Genomic DNA, 12,828 nt, shown 5'->3' with positions numbered 1-12,828 from the left:
ACTTCTAGAAGATAAAATAGGCACAGAATTCACTATATTGGAAAATATTGATGTTTCAAATTTACATTAAAATTAAGAATTTTATTCATCAAAAGTCTCCATTATGATACTCAAAAAGCAAGCTAAAGACTAAGAGAGTTGCAATATGTGTAATTGGCAAAGGGTTTACATCAAGAACATACAAATAATTTCCTCAAATCCTTAAGAAAAAGGCCACAATCTAACACGGTACTCACTGACGTTAAATAACTTCAAACACACAGCAATGTTCACTAGTCCCCGTTATCCGCGGCTTCATTTTCCCGGTTTCAGTGAGCTGCCAACCACCGTCTAGAAGCAGAGGCTCTTGCTGACGTAGCGTCAGATGTCGCCCTATGCTACGTCACAACGCCTGCATCATTCCCCTCAGTTCATCTCAGTAGGCACGTTACCATCTCACGTCACCACAAGAGGAAGGGTGAGTACCGTACAATAAGAACTTTTGAGAGAGACTGCATTCACATACTTTTTATTATAGTATATTACAATCATTCTATTTTATATTAGTTATTGTTAATCTCTTACTGGTGCCTAGTTTATAAATTAAACTTTACTATAGGTATGTATGTATGTATAGGAAAATCATAGTATAAATAGGGTTCGGTTGTATTGGCGATGTCAGGCATCCACAGGGGCTCTGGGAATGTGACCCCCCGCGGAGGAGGAGGGAAGGACAGTAGCAATATTTAAAAGCAAGGCTCTATCTAAACTTCTAAGCAAGTTTAGGCTTCCAAAGTCTAAGGTCATCTGAGTGTAAATCCTAGCGGTGCCTTGATTAGCCTGTTGCCTTGCTATGAGTTTCTTAACTTCATTTGCCTCAGTGTCCTGCTAATCACAGTACCTGCAAGGTTATTGTGAGGTTTAAATGAACTAATAGAAGCGAAGCTCTGAGAACACTTGCTGTCCCCTTACGTTAACTGCAACAATGTTTATTATCAGGAATTAAACCTTTACTTGTCTTCATGAGAAATTCATGCTCTTGCCCATTGGATTATGTGGCCTCCAGGAGGTGTTTGCTGTTCAACTCCCAATTCAATAAAATAATAATTGAATAATTTGCTGTTCAACCAAAACTCTTATCAACCTTTGAATAGGTATATTATTGGGTCAGCATTTTATTATGAATTCTCTCGTTTTTTAAAAGCAGTCTTGGAGTAATACAAAGATGGTGAAGGTAGTATTGATAACTAACCTTTATTTAATACTGCATGCCAGACACTCCTCTAAGCACTTTACACACAATTTTCCTTTTAATCACCACAACAGCTCTTTGAAATAAGTGTTTTTGTCCCCATTTTAAGTGAGAGGAAGTTGCAGCACCGAAGATTTAAGAAACTTGCCCAAGGTCCCAGAGCTGATGAGTGGTACAGAATAGATCAGTACTTAACTCTGTTTATCTCAGAATCTGCCACAATCTTTCTATACTGATCAGCTATCAATTTACTCATTAAAAAAATAAAGTATTTACATGGTAAAGTACAACACTGTTCTTTAGGAGTCTCAGAGATGCAAAGCATGCTCACAAAAAATAATTGAAATTATATTAATAATTTACGTGCATACTATAATGTATTGCATATGAATAGAAAAATATAGGCAAGCAATACACTGAAATACTAACAGCACATTTCTATTTAGTGGGGTTAGAGCTGGTTTTAATTTTCTTTTATAACCTATTTTATATTTTTCAATTTTTCTATAATAGTTTTACTACAATGTGACTGTTGAAAGAAAAAATATTAGAGAAAAATTGCATATTGCCACAATTTCCAAATGCTGATTGAAAACTAAAAGTGACAGTTCAATCCTGCTGAGTCTTTGTGACCCATTCAATGGCTTGGCTGTCCTTCAAAGCCAAATTGTTGGGTGAAAATTCTGTTTCTGGCTGCCAGGATCATCCCACATTTAACCTCATATTGGAACATACCTCATACATGGGTCCTCCATCTTCTGGGATGTGAAATAGTAAAGCCTCTTGTCTCTCGTCCCCTTTGGGGGTGCCAAAGTCCAATGTGGGGAGGATTGCACAAGGATGGGGAAGGCACTTTCCTTGGGCAGCAAGAGAGACTGGCACTTGGGAATCAATGACATTGTTCAGTCTGTGGGCAAGAGACTTCCTGTATGAATTTGGGATTAATAACCGGTGGCAGGAGACAAGTGCGGAGTGGGGGGTGGGCAGTCAGTTCTCATCAAGAAGGTAAGCTTTGGAGAAATACACTGAGACGGGAGGGAAGGGCAGGAGTCTGGGTGGACTCCAGGGCAGCAAGGTTATCCAGGGTGTTCCATAAGGACCTGGCAGTGTTTGGTAGACTCCAGTCCTAGGCCCAGGAAACCCACCCTGAGGCAGAGTCTAGCAGGGAATCGGTGAAGAGACTATCTTGGCTACAGCATTTCAAACCAACTCAGGTGCAACTGGTATGGAGTTGAGGATATCTGAAGGAAGAAACCATAAACTGTGGTTATAGACAGAGCAGCAAATCTTGAGTACCTCAGACTTTCCCTTCCCCAGCCAGTTTGTTATTGGCAGTGAGATGATCCTGGTGCAAACAGACAAACAAACAAAAAACTGATGTCATAGCCATTCACCCACCAGCTCAATTCTCCCCCATCCTTAGCACCTGCTGCCTCCACGTTTAAGGCAAGACTCACACTGTCTTTCTTCCTTGTCCCTCTTGTCTCTGATCGTTCTGGGATTTTGCTTTTCTTCAAGTCTGTCTGCACATTTTGCATTTCTTTAGAACAACTCTGACTTTGCGTAAGGACAGGGGTGGGCGGGGCGGGGACAGGGCAGAATTGAGAAATGTGAAGGAAAAACGGTCAGAATTTGGCAAGGAACAGGTGAATGAAAATGACCTGGGAGTTTTTCTGTTTAAAGATGAGTAGCCTGGGCCCTTGGTAGCTTGATACTGCCATCAGTGGCTTGGCTTCTTCCTGTGTTCTGACCTTAGGTCAACATAGGGAGCCTCCATAGTTACAGGGAGATCTGGTCTACAGAAATAATGCTGGTAGAAGACAAGGGTTTTAGCTTTCTCTATAGAGCTTTTCACACAGATGGAGGAATCTCTTCCACACACACACACACATGAAGTTTCTCAGTATTGCAGGTGACAATATTTTAGGAGATAAGTACAAAATTAAGGTTTTTATGGCTTGATTTGGAACATCAGAGCATTTTCCCCCCTAAATGGGCAATTTAAAGAATAAAGTTGGCTGGCATGGAGCCCCTGCATCCCTCCACATCGTGCTATTTGAGTTGACTGAGCAAACTTGTTCACAGGGCATCCTAGAAGCTCTGCTTTGACTGGGGCTACTGAGAAACTGTGGCCTTTTTGATAGTTGTACAGGGTGGAAGGGAGGAGGAAGCTGTAGGATAGACCCTCCTTAGTAAGGGGGCATGGGATATTGAAGACTTTATGGTTGCAAGAGCCGATAGATGAGTCTTCCAATATTGTGGGTGGCCTTTCGGTTTCTTCTTGTCTCCAGTGATCTGTTCCCTAGCCTCCTTCTGGTCAAGCAACTCTTAACCAATCACTGAAAGGCAGAGGTGTATGAAAATCCAGATTCCTGAGTCAGGGAAATTCTGAAGTGTTATCTACACTGCTGAGTTTCCCTATGGGATCACCAAGACAATGCTCTCTGTGGGATTTTGTCTGAGATAGCTGTCTTTTTTGACTTCCTCCCCTCCCTGTTCTACTTCCCAGAGTGCCTTACTGGTCTCCCAAGGTGCTATGCAGGTGTCCCAAGGTACCCTCACAGTGATCCCTGTCTCCAGGTCTATTTGGGGAACTCCACCCTAAGGCAACATTGATCACCAACTCCTACTAACATCAAAATCCAGGAAATGACCAGACCGTAAACGCCTCCAATAACACCAGTTGAAGTATTTTTGCCAAAAACGTCAAACCTGAATCTTATCCAGCTTCTAGATCCACTATAATTCAGAGTACATACAGAGGACAGGAAAAAGAGATAAACACATGACACCTCAGGGATGTGATTAGAATGATATAGATTGAGGGAAATGCTATAGGACAAATAACCTGATTCTTTAAACAAATTACAAGAAAAAAAGATACATTTAAAAAAAGCCTTAAGAAACATGTCACTTAATCACAACTTTAATTCTGAATCAAACAGTATAAAAACAAATTTATAGCAATTTATGAGATAGAAATTTGAACACTACTCTGATACCAAGGAATTATTCATTTTGGGGATATATGATGTTGTCATTGTTTTTTTTTTTAAATCCTTATATTTTGGAAATACATTTATAGATGAAGTGATATATCTAAACTGTGCTTCAAATCAATACAGAAAGGGGAAAAATAGGGGAGGTATAGCTGAAACAAGGTTTACTTTGAGTCAGTAGTTGGAGAAACTGGGTGATGGGTTCATGAGAATTTATTATACTATCCTGTTTACTTCTGTATACGTTTGAAAGTTTTTTCATTAGAAAGTTAAAATTTTCCCTTTATGTCAGATGGCGTTAGAATGTTGGAATGGCTATAAAGACTGAGAATAGCTTGAGTTGGAGATACATTAGTTCAGGTGTAGTGGGTATATAATGTGGGTTGTTATTGGTGGGTTTTTTTTGGTAGTGTTTTCTGTGTACAGTTGAGTTATTTCTATCCCTCTGGAGTAGAATGGCTTTGAAAAATATTCCTGCCTATGTGCTGGCATAAATGGCATCAAGGCACAAAGGTGCTGGTCAGGAATGGAGTCATGATATCAGTGTGTCTGTCCTATAGATACAGCACCAGAAGCATGTGAGAGTGAAAGGGAAATAGAATTTGGAAAGCAGCCTGTGAAAAATCCTTCTTGTCATCGGATGTATAAACTAAGATGGTTTTTGTACAGTTTGATTCTTTGATACCTTAATGAAATGGAAGTTCTTAACTGGAATACAAGAGAACACAATTATATGTAAACTATATATATTTGAAATATTTTTAAAAATAAAGATTGTTCGAAGTCAGATTTAGAGGATTCTTTTGTTTGTGGAGCTTAAACTTCTACCAAGACTATAAACAGCCAGGAATGTCAGGACACTGATTTTATTCATACAAACTAAAAATAATTTTTAAAGTGTGATCAGTCATGCTAGAAGGAAGATGTGTTATTTTTCCATTTTCTCTGTAGAAAATAGTAATATAGAATAATTGTAGTATGAATAGTTGATCAAAAAGTGCAGGATAAAAGTATTATAGGGGTGTATTATGCAGTTAAATAACTTAAAATATGTTATTTATTGTATTTGCCACCTTTAAAAAATTATAATTTGAGGTGATCTCTTTTCACATTCTAAATGTATATTCACTTGTATATTTAATTTTTATTTGTAATTTTGAATTCTTTTTTGTTATGATGGCCTCCCCAACTTGTATGAGCTTCAGATGCTGCAGGGGCCCCTCCTGCCTCGTTTCCTTCACTGATTCCTCCTTTACTCCCTCATCTCCAAACTCTGGAGTGTGCCAGGCTCAGCTCCTGGACTCTTCCCCGCCTGGACTTACTCCCCAGGTGCAGGTGGCCATGGTTTTGCTGTCAGGCAGCTGCCTCTGGGGCCGCCTCTCCCTGAGCACTCGGTGAAGCCTCAACCTGGGTGGGGGAGGGCTCTTGACTCTGGATGAGAAAGAATTCTTGATCAGGTTGGATGAATGTAAGTAACAAAGGAATTTATTAAAGTGAGAGTAAAAGCAAATGTCAGCAGGCAGGCAGGCAGCAGAGAGCAGAAAGAACACAGTGAGAAAAGGGAAGCTCATTGAAGTCCTGCTCTGCTTAGGGCAGGTCCCTTGCCAACTCCTAAAGTCAGGGTCACCTGGCATCCAGTGTCCACTTGAATCTGCATGGTGTAGAACTAAGCTCCTACTAACCTGGGGTTTGGGCAAGCCGCAGAGGACTGGATAGAGTGAGATTATGTTCTGAGAACTTCCTAAAGGCAAAGAAAGGAGATGTTTGGGCAGGGTACTAAAGAACATGATTGTGCAGCTGCAGGCCTCTCCAGGTTGCCCAGGTGACAGGAACTTACAAGCCCAAATCAGAAATCTTAGTAGCCTTTCCCTACTTGTCTGAAGTAGAGCAGAGAGAGAGAGACTAGTGCTTAAATCTGGAAAACTGAATGAAATAGCAAGTAACAAAGATGCTTTCCACTGGAAGAGCACAGAAACAATATGCAGTAAGTTGAGCAGTGAGAAGGCTTTATTTAAGGCAAAAAGTACACACTCGAAGAAAGGGGAGTGTGGGCAACCTCAGAGAGGAGGGTCACTTAAGGGCTTAGGATTCTGTCTTTTAAGACTTTCAAGAATGGAGCAAAGGTCGGGGGGCAGCATAGGCCTGACATGTAGTCTCATGATGTCTATCCCCTAGTCTGTCCTCTAGGTATTCTGGAAGATAAACAACACAAGGATTTCTTGATCCTGTTCTCCACGGTAGTGGTTACCCTCAAGCAGTGACCTTGTCCTGCCTTAAGATAGGGTCAGTTGTTGGCTGATTACCATAAAATATGTTAGGAATCTTACCTCCTAACTCCTTGGTTTTTAAAATGGAATCTTAGCCTTAAGGTGAAGTCCCTCCAGTTCTCACTATAATGTTTATATCTTGGCATTTTTCATCACAGGCAGGAAAAGTTAATCATGTTGCTTGTCCCATGTCCCTGCCCTGCCTCATTTTAACGTGGGAAGCAAACCACAATGAATGTTACAGAATGGGGTTTATTGTTGGAATAAGACCTTATCTGATTGTGGGAGAAACTGGGAGGGAAGGGTCTGAATAGGGGGTTGAAGAGACCGGAGAGGAGTCCCTACCCAGCTCTCCTGAAGCAGTGGCATGGGAGAGTTGGAGTCTAGTCACAGCAGCAGCCAAAATGAATGCTTACAAATTTAAGTCAGATCATGTCATTCCTTTTTCCAAACAGTTGCTTCCCATCTCATACAGAGCAAAATCTACAATTCTTATAATAGACTACAAAACCCTATTTAATGTGGCCCCTTTTTGCCTGGCTGACATCATCTCCTGCAGCCCCCTTTAGTACCATTAGCTTCCTCGATGTTGTTCAGGCATACTCGGTGCGTCCCTGCCTTAGGACTTCTGCACTTGCCCTTTTTTTATCTGCTTGGATTGCTTCCCCCGACCCCCGCAGCCACAGTGGCCTCCTGTTTCACCTGGTAGGTGAGACCTTCTCTGACCACCTCTCAAGATACGAGCACTGCAGCTTTGCTCGTTTGCTCGCTGTGATCATCCCTTTTTGAGCCTCCAGAGCACACATTCAATTCTGACATACACATTCCTGCTTAGTTGTTTAATTCTCTATTCTTCCTATTAGGATGTACACTCTGTGATACAGGGATACCTATCTGGTTTTTTCACTGTTGTATCTCCAATGCCTAGAAAGAGCTATGGTACACAATGGATGCTAAATAATATTTGTTGGAGAAATAAATTATCCAAGAATACCAAGTTAGTTTTATATTACATTTTATTCCATTAAGAGGTCTTATGTTGGGTTGCAATAAGCAATTACACAATTCATTTCTCAGTTTCATTAGTATTCTTTGGAGAGAGGATGCTCTGTTTTTCCAAATACTATTCTGGTCAGCGACGGACCCATATGTTGGTTCCGTTGTAATGTCAATAATAGGACTATAATGCATTCCAGAAATTGGGGACTTTTCTTCATTTTGGTGTTTTCCTGATTCCCTTACTTTAACTGGAAGGAAGGGATCAAGTGGGAATTTGGTATGGGGTTTTTCCAATCCAACAGTCTTTGATCCTGCCTGTGGGTTTAATAAGCAACATCCTCACATCATCCCCCAGCTTTCTAGTCCCTCTTCTAATTCTTCCTCTCCCCAGTCACCTCCTGTTATAGCAACCATTTCAAAATTAAACTCCAATTGTAAAACAAATGAAGCAAAGGCAGGAAGGGGGAAATGAATCACAAGCATATGGGAATAGCTTTGTTTGAAAGCATGATCAGCATTCTTTGCAAACAAGCTGTGGCCATATGTGGCAGGGTGAGTGTAGGGGAGTTTTTACAATATAAGTGATAAACTGTGATAAAGGAGTTATAAAGAAAAGTCTCACTAATGACTGGTTTGATAGTAAGAAGGGATACCTTGAATGAAGTCTCTTGCCAAGGAGACAAGATATTTGTCTTTTTTTCTTAAATCAAAGTACCTGTGCTGAATTAGAATAGAATTTTTGCACTTTATGAGACTGATGCGCTACCTACTGTGCTAATGAGGCACCTAAAATTCTTGCACTTTATTAAGAGAAACTGTGGACACCTGGCTGGGACTTGTTTCTTGGCTAAAACCTAGGTCACTTGAATTAAGATTGATTGGTATGCCAACAGAAGCTATTTTTAGAATCAGATCTATTGCCTCAAGGTGCTCATCCCTAAGGAAAAAAGGAAAGAGATCTAAGAGATGTGTGTGTGTCTCTTTTATTCATTGATTCATTCAATAAATACTTGCTGAGGTCTGGCCAAAAGGTAGTCACAGTGCTAAAAATGCTAAGTCTTGGATATTCATGGTAGGCAAAAGTCATCGCACTTACTGCTTTCATGGAGTTTACGGTCCGGGGGGAGCATGGTAACTAAGTGGTCACACAAACAAATGAAGAATAACAACTGTGGTTTGTGCTACCCAGGAGAGCAGCGGTACAGCTTCTGTAGGAGACTGGAGGAAAGCCTGGCCTAGCCTGGGGTGTCAGAAAGCCTTCCCTGAAGTGCTGAGGGACGGGTGGCTGGGAGATGAGTCGTTTAAGAAGGTGCACAGACAGAGGTCAGGGCAGAAGGGTGGTGTGTGCAAAGGTCCTGGGGCAGGTGGGGTTGCAGTGTACTCAGGGAACCAAAAGAAGAACAACCAGGGTAGTCTATCTAGAGTTTGATGATAGGAAGTCAAGAGACAGGAAAGGTGAGAAGAGGCCTGACCACACAGTGCCTAATGGGCTGTGTCATGGATTTTAATCCTACTCTCAAGAGCCATTAGGAAGGGGAAGGGGCATTTAATCAAGAGCACGCACCCTCCTTCCCCAGCTCCTGCCCATGATCTCTCCTATTCTCCTCCATGCTGGCTCACAGAAAATGTGCTGTACGAAGATAGAAGTGGTAAAATTGTTTATGCTGCATCAGTTTTTCATCTGATGAATGTTAGGAGTTGATTAATCTGTGGCAAGCACTGTTCTAGGTCCCAGGATACATAAAATGAACAAGAAACTTATTGATCTCCCCTCATAAGGCTTACAGGCTAGGATGCAACATACATTGTAAAGACAATCACATAAATACATAATAAATTCAAGTGACATAATGCAACAGAAGAAGGGTGTGGGATGCTCTGAGATGCGATAATAGCATCCCCATCCCAGCCTTGTGTGAGCGTGGCAGGGGGCCCTTAGGAATGGTTTCCTCTGATGGTTAGGTTGACTAACATTATCGTAGGATTATTATTGGAAAGTTGCTGGGAATTTCAATTAGCTTTTCATTTTCTAGCCCCAGTCTTTATTTCGTCAGGTGACCTTGACTTTCATGCTTTCTCCCTCTGTCCTGGCAGAAATGTAGAAGCCCACTTACTGTGAGACGTCCATGGTGGTAAATGAAACAATAAACTACCAGGTCACTGGGCAGCTCTGATTCTGTTCTGTCTATACATAATCCACCTGGAGGGGAATAGTATTGATATTTCTAAATTAACACCCTTTTCCTTAGTAAGCCAATTACTTCTAACATGTTGCAGTTCATCACCTCAAATGTGTTTTTCTTCCAATCAGTTGAAGACAGAAAATCCATACGCAGTATATCAGTGTGTGATACCATTTGTATTTCAGTATTGGTACCAATTTGCATTTTCATCATTCTTTGTACTCAGTGCCATCTCTTCACAGATCAACGTATTTATATGAGAACAAGCAGCCAACTCTTGTTTATGTATGTAGCAGAGCATCATATTCCTGGAAAGTTTGGGTGTGGTTGGATGGTCCTGAAGATAAGCCCAATATTGTTGTTCTTCTGAGTTGGCCTATCCCTTTACAGAAAACACACCCACCCTGTGCCCACAGTGGAATCCATGAAGAACTATGGCACCGTGGGTTTGAATTCTGTCTGAATCACATGACAGTATATGTCTATTTAATATACTCAATAAATATGATCAAATTTCATCTCAATCACTTAGTATATATCTTTGGACAAGTTAAGTTCTCCAAGTTTCCCTTTTTAATTCAGTAAAGTCGGAATAAGTGTATCTGTTTTGCCTTTTTGGTCTAGTTGTAAAATTAAATGAGAAAATATCAGTGAATATATTTTGTAAATATACTTTCTAAATCAGTATTTATGTGTAGGATTATTACTAGACACGTGGTAGAATTGTATCATTGAACCCAGTTCTTCACCCCTTCCTGTAACTATGCTCTTTGTAAGTCTTCTTCTAAAGAGGGAGGGTCTTGGCTTCAGCTTGGTTATATGATTTGATTTGGCCAAGAGAATGAGGCAAAAGTAACTGTGTGCAGTTCTGAGCCCAGGTCTTAGGTAACTTTGTTTCTGCGTGTCCTATGTTCTCTGCCAATTGGCATGAGAAATGAGAAGAACATGTGTCTGGTCCAAGGAAGAGGATGAGGGGCATATGGAGTAGAGCTGCTCCAGTCTGTCTGCCCCAGCTGAGCTCAGCCTATACCAGCTGACTCCCAGCTGACTTGCAGATACGTGGGTAAGCCCAGCCCAGGTCACCCAAGCACCCAGCAAACCACGTGAACTAAACAGATGTGTATTATTATGTGGCACTGAGGTTTTGCTGTAGTTTGCTGTGCAGTGTTATTGTAGTAACAGTGGATTACTGCTGATACATCATCCATCAGCCATCCACCTCTCCAGCCAATTAAACACCCATTGTTTCACTGAGACTAGAACTATAGTATCTTCGGGGGACACATAAGAAATTTCAGCTTTGAATGGGCCTTTCCTTCTCTCCCTATGGTCCTTTATGGTCTTCCTTCCTTGGCCCAATTTTCAAAAATAAACTGTTCGAGAGTCTCAAATATGCAATTCTCTGTACAGCACCCCAAGTTATCTGAATGAAAGTCTCAGCAGAAATCTAACAAATAATGTTTTAGTGAAAATGTTTACTTCTGATATTTAGGTGAGTCTTTTAGGATCATGTGTTTTCTTTTTTACTGTGTAATTTATAGACTAGACTGACCTGTAAGGGTATGTAAAAGGCAGGAACAGCCTATGGTATGTCACCAAGGGCCTAGTGTCACCCAGCTTTGGGAGTCTTAATGCCATTCTAAACTAACAATTCAGTATAACACACACATTGAATATATATCATGTATACGGCATAGTGTAAGGTCCTGAGGACATAGAAATGACCAAGACACAGTAGTTCCCTCTTAATGACCTAGGAAGGGAAATGAAATGCAAATTACTCGTGACACTGTATCTCATCAGTTCTGTAACACACACTTTTTTGTAATTCTTTACATGTTAAAATCAAGATGGTATACCATAATTGGTAGTTACTATTTTTTCTTTGTGTGTAGAATATACACATATAATAATGATGCTGATAATTGATAGCATTTTAGAGCCAAGAAAATATGGAAGTAAGATGCTGTGGATTGGTACATATACCATATCATACGATCAAAAACCAAGGAGGGATTATTTCTCCCTGATGATACAGGGGAGACTTCATAGAGAAGCATTTATATGAGATGCCAAAAACATGAAGAATTTCAGCAAGCAAGAGTGTGCTAGAATAAAGACCGCTGTCATTGGTTCTTGAACTTTCTAAAACATGGAGCACTTTTATTTCCTATCCCTTACCCCATTCTGTGTTGTCCTCAAAAGATTTTGTCATTGCAAATAAATTTGCATTTATCAAGAGGTACTTAACTGCTCAATTTGATAGCAAAAGGCACATTACTGGTAATCAGAGTTTCTAATCAGATGAGATAATTAGCATGTCCAAACTGAGGGAGCATTTTTGGCTGAAAGCCAAGAAACTTAATTTTTTAATTAGCCTATGAAGTCGTTATTCCAGGTAACCGTTTAATTTCTATTAGGAGTTTTGAAATATTGACAAGAATTAATCCTGGATAGAAACATCGTTCTACATGAAAAGTGCATCATAAGAAAATATATAGACATGAGACCCACAGACTGTGATCCTTAATATATGTATTTGCCTACTTCTTTGAACAAGTGAGGAAAGATGTAGGGGGAGATTAGATAGGAATTATGAGAGGACCAGCTCATGGAGAGTCTTAGATGTCATATTTAGGAATTTAGATTTTCACTGTAACCGTCACTGAAGAAATCAGTAGATTGAATATTAAAGGACTAATAGTATGAATTTGATTACCAAAAGAAGAAGAACTCATACACATCATCTTAGCCAAAAGAATTAAAACCTGGGTAAGTAAATTTCCACCAAAAGAACATAGACATGCCACAGCTTGTTTGCTCGCCTATAGTGAAGGAGTGGAATGTGTGAGCTTCCACTGCATTTGTTACTGTCAATTCTCCATTTGTTACATAAGGGTTCCAAGCAAGGTATTGTGAAATAGCAAGAGCTTGGATTCTGGAGTCAGGACACTTACATTCACATTTCGGCTCTACTGCATTTTAGTTCTGTGACTTTAGGCAAGTTACTGAAGGTCTTTGACCTTCCATTGTCTTATTTTTAAATGGGGAAAATATTATCAATATTAGAAGATATTCATAAAATGACATAAATTTTGTAAGCTCTCTGGTGCATGGTTAACAGGACTGAATACCTAATTAGTTGCTTT

General features: G+C 40.3%; 1 protein-coding gene across 1 annotated transcript in view; it reads left to right on the top strand.

Moving 5' to 3' along the window:
• The first annotated feature begins 422 nt into the window (after positions 1 to 422).
• The window catches only part of RNF152 (ring finger protein 152), a 154,103-nt gene continuing 141,697 nt past the window's right edge, over positions 423 to 12,828 (top strand). The window contains exon 1 of the transcript XR_012121258.1: positions 423 to 457. The gene's annotated coding sequence lies outside the window, so the exon portion shown is untranslated. The remainder of the gene's footprint in view (positions 458 to 12,828) is intronic.

This window comes from Manis javanica, chromosome 9 (genome assembly GCF_040802235.1).
Source record: "Manis javanica isolate MJ-LG chromosome 9, MJ_LKY, whole genome shotgun sequence".
Lineage (NCBI taxonomy): Eukaryota > Metazoa > Chordata > Mammalia > Pholidota > Manidae > Manis > Manis javanica.
Note: the sequence above shows the minus strand (reverse complement) of the source record. Positions and strands in the feature narration are given on the sequence as shown.